Consider the following 4,064-nt stretch of genomic DNA (forward strand, 5'->3'; position numbering starts at 1 on the left):
CTCTAGTGTCAGCTGTTCAGGAGACTGAGGCAGGTGGATTGCCTGAGCTCGAGCAGTTCAGGGTCAGCCTGAGTACTAAAGCAAGGCCCTAACTGTGAAATTGTGAAAATTGTGCTCCCCCCCCTCCAAAAAAAAAAAAAAAACCCTAATGATTCAGGGTGAGATGACTCACTGGGTAAAGGCGACTGCAGCCAAACCTGAGGACCCGAGTTCAATCCCCAGGACCCACTTCCACAGGTGGAAGGAGAGACCTGTCTATGCAAGTTGTTCTCTGACCTTCATATGCATGCCCACACTCATTCACAGTCAATAAATGTATTTACAAAAATGAATTTACAGCTGGGCAGTGGTGGCACTCGCCTTTAAATCCCAGCACTTGGGAGGTAGAGGCAGGCAGATTTCTGAGTTCAAGGCCAACCTGGTATAAGGAGCAAGTTCCAGGACAGCCAGGGCTTCACAGAGAAAACGCTGTGTTAAAAACAAACAACTAGGCTGGGCAGTGGTGACGCACGCCTTTAATCCCAGCACTTGGGAGGCAGAGGCAGGCGGATTTCTGAGTTTGAGGCCAGCCTGGTCTGCAGAGTGAGTTCTAGGACAGTCAGGGCTACACAGAGAAACCTTGTCTCGAAAAAAACAAAACAAACAAACAACTACCAAAGAAGCAAACAAAATTTTCACTTGGTTATGTAAAAAATACAAAGGGTTAAATTTATGTCCTGGGAAGCCAATCCTCCCTCAATGATCCCAGGACACCTGGACACTAAGGCTACTGGAACCAGCTGTGATCTGATGGTCATTTGACTCAACAGAAGCCTCTCTCCCCGACTTGGTACCTGCCATGTACAATGAGCTTTCTGTGCCCCCACCTCTGTCCTTGTCATCTTTAGTCAGTTATTCCGGTAGCTGAGAACCGTTCGTCTCAAGCAAGCACCCGTCTTATGGTACATGCTGTCCTGCTGGAAACATTAGGAAATGAGTGGCCTTGGACAACTCTAACTTCCCCACCACCCTGAGAGTTCATAGATGCTGAGAAAGGAAAAGGTGAGGTCCCAAGTTATTATGAAAACAAACACTGAGGTTAGGGAGGCCCTGTGAAGCCAGTAGAGTGGCAGGCACTACCTATTTTTAGCTATGAAAAACACAGCAGGGCTCAGCTGGGAAGTAAACAGCCAGCAAGTGATGTCTCAGACTCCACAGCCCAAGGTGTGGATGGAGAAGCAGGAAGCAGGGTCACGAGAGGCTAACCTGCTTCCTTTCTGGAAGGGCAGACTGGGAAATGGTATTCCTTTTGTTTTTCCAGTTTTAAACATCATAAGGCTGAGATGCACTTAGCTTTTAGGACAGAGTCTTGGTGCACAGGACCCTGCTGGGGGGTGGGTGGGTGTGCACAGGGGATTGGGTGACATTTTACATGTTTAGTTTTGATTTGTATTTCCCCTTCCCTTCTCCCTCTTGCTCCAGACGTGCTCGTGCCAGCCTGGAGGTTTATTTATCTATTTATTATATGTAAGTACACTGTCGCTGTCCTCAGACACCCCATAAGAGGGCATCAGATCTCATTACAGACGGTTGTGAGCCACCATGTGGTTGCTGGGATTTGAACTCAGGACCTCCAGAAGAGCAGTCAGTGCTCTTACCCGCTGAGTCATCTCACCAGCCCCTGAGTGACATTTTAAGCACCTTCTCTTTGGAAGGTTTAGAACAGAAAGTGGTCCCAAGAATCCAGGGGAGCTCTCCAACCAGAAACCCAGAGGCAAAACCTTCTTGTTCCCTTCACCTTGACCCTAAGAGACCTTGACTTCATCTGCTCTATTGGAAGTTGACTGTGACCTATTGTCAAATCTCACTGGTCTCCAAGCAACTGGCTTCTTCCTTAATCTTCTAGCCACGTGGGACAATTCTGACATCATGTTTGCTGTCTTCAAGGATGCTCCACCGAACTCCCCATCTGCTTCTGTAGTCTGTGTGTATTATTAGCCTCTACAAAGATACTGCCCGGATGTCCCCCACCCCCCCACTCCCCGACCCCTGCACACACTTATGGAAGGAACCATAAGTTCCTTCCAGTTCTGATTTTCCTCTAGCCTTCTCTGCTTTGGAGGGGAGATCCTTTTTGCCCTCCTATGGGTACTGAGCCTGGCATTCTTGTCATCCTCGATGTCGCTTGATGGTCTCTTGCCCTTACATCTCCTATACGGACTTCCTTTTATTTGCGTCTTGGGGTGTGTAGCGCACACATGTGTGTGCACATGTGTGTGTGAGTGTGCACCGGCCCATGCATGTGCACGTGGAAGCCAGAGGTCAAAGGTCAATGCCAGGTGTCTTCTACTTCTCTCCACCTTATTTTTACATTGAAATAATTTTTTAAATTTATATTATTTTCTTGTATGTGCTTGAGAGTTTTGCCTGCTTGTATGTACGTGTACCATGTGTGTGCCCGGTGTCCATAGAGGTCAGAAGAGAGCATTGGATCCCTTGGGACTGGAATTATAGATGGTTGAGAGCTGCCATATATAAGTGCTGGGAACAGAACCTGGGTCCTCTGCAAGAGCAGCAAGGGCTCTCAGCTTCTGTGTTGTCTTTCCAGTCCTTCCACCTTGTTGTTTGAGACAGATTTTTTACTGAATGCGGTACTTGCCAGTTTGGCTTGACTGACTCATCAACGATTCCCAGGCTCCTCCTGTAGCCATTCTGGACCTCAGTGCTGGGATCACAGGTGAAATGAATGGATGCTGGAGACCGGATCTCGGGTTCTCATGCTTGCGCAATTCTTTGACCTAGACCCCAGGTCCTTCTCCACCTTTTGACCGTCCACTCCTCTCTCACACCCCACCCCAAGCCATTCCACTGTTGACAAGACGGGTGCTTTATAAAGTAGTGCTTTCTACTCATCATCCAAAAAGCATTCAGTGGCTCCCGAGGCCTACAGAATAAAGCTGAAGGTCAAGTCCACACAGTGTCCAATCCCAGGTTCTTTCCGGTCTTGTTCCCTAATGGCCTCTCCTCACAGTCCCTGCACCCCTGCACCCCATAGACATTGTGACCTAGCTTTGCTCCTCTTTCCACTGGGACTGGCACTTCCTTCTGCCGCACATGTCCAGATTCTAACCATATTCAAGGTCAAGCTACGTAAGCCTTCTCAACACAGTGACCCTCACCTCTGACTAAAGGACCTGTAGCACTTAAGTGATCCTAACCTTGTGGCACGAATCACATGAAGCATGCATTGAAGTTGTTCTGTTTGTGACTCGAGTCTTTTCTTCTACATTGAGCCTTGAGGACCAAGCCGGCATCTCTTTCAGTCTCTGAAATTGAGCTCTGCTCACCTATCAGCTGCTCAGTGTGAGTGTTGATTGGACAGTGGAGAACCTGCTCTTAGCCCTGGCCTGGCCCCTTCGCCTTTGACGGTGCCTCACTTCTTATCAGGACATGAAGTTACATCTTTATCCTTTGACTATGAGTCTGGTCTTGTGACTAGTCTTGGGTAATGGGACATTGGAAAAAGGAGGGCAGGAGACTGGGGGGATGGCTTAGTTGTAAAATGATTGTTGGGCAACCGTGGAGTCATGAGTTCTGATCCCAACCACTTGCATAAAAAGTCAGCCATATGGCATGCTTCTGTAACTCCAGAGCTGGGGCAGAGCCAAGAACAAGTAGCCAGCTAGCAAGGTCCAATTTCAGGGAGAGACCCTATCTCAAAAACAAAGTGGAGGGCCGGCTAGATGGTTCACTGGGTAAAAGTGCTTGCTGCCAAGCCCAGAGACCTGAGTTTGACCTCTGGAACCCACAAGTTGGAAGGAGATAAACAACTGCCACAAATTACCCTCTGACTTCCACATTCACAGAGTGCCATGTGTCCACCCCTCATGCAAAACAAATAAATGTAAAATAATAAAAAAAAAAAAAGACAGCAGTTGAGGAAGACCCTGGTCATCTGGCCTCCACAAGCAAGTAGATGTACATATGTACACACACACACACACACACACACACACCACACACACACACCACACATACACACATACACCACACACACACACACACACACACACACACACACACAC

The sequence above is a fragment of the Arvicanthis niloticus genome, chromosome 6, assembly GCF_011762505.2.
Source record: "Arvicanthis niloticus isolate mArvNil1 chromosome 6, mArvNil1.pat.X, whole genome shotgun sequence".
Lineage (NCBI taxonomy): Eukaryota > Metazoa > Chordata > Mammalia > Rodentia > Muridae > Arvicanthis > Arvicanthis niloticus.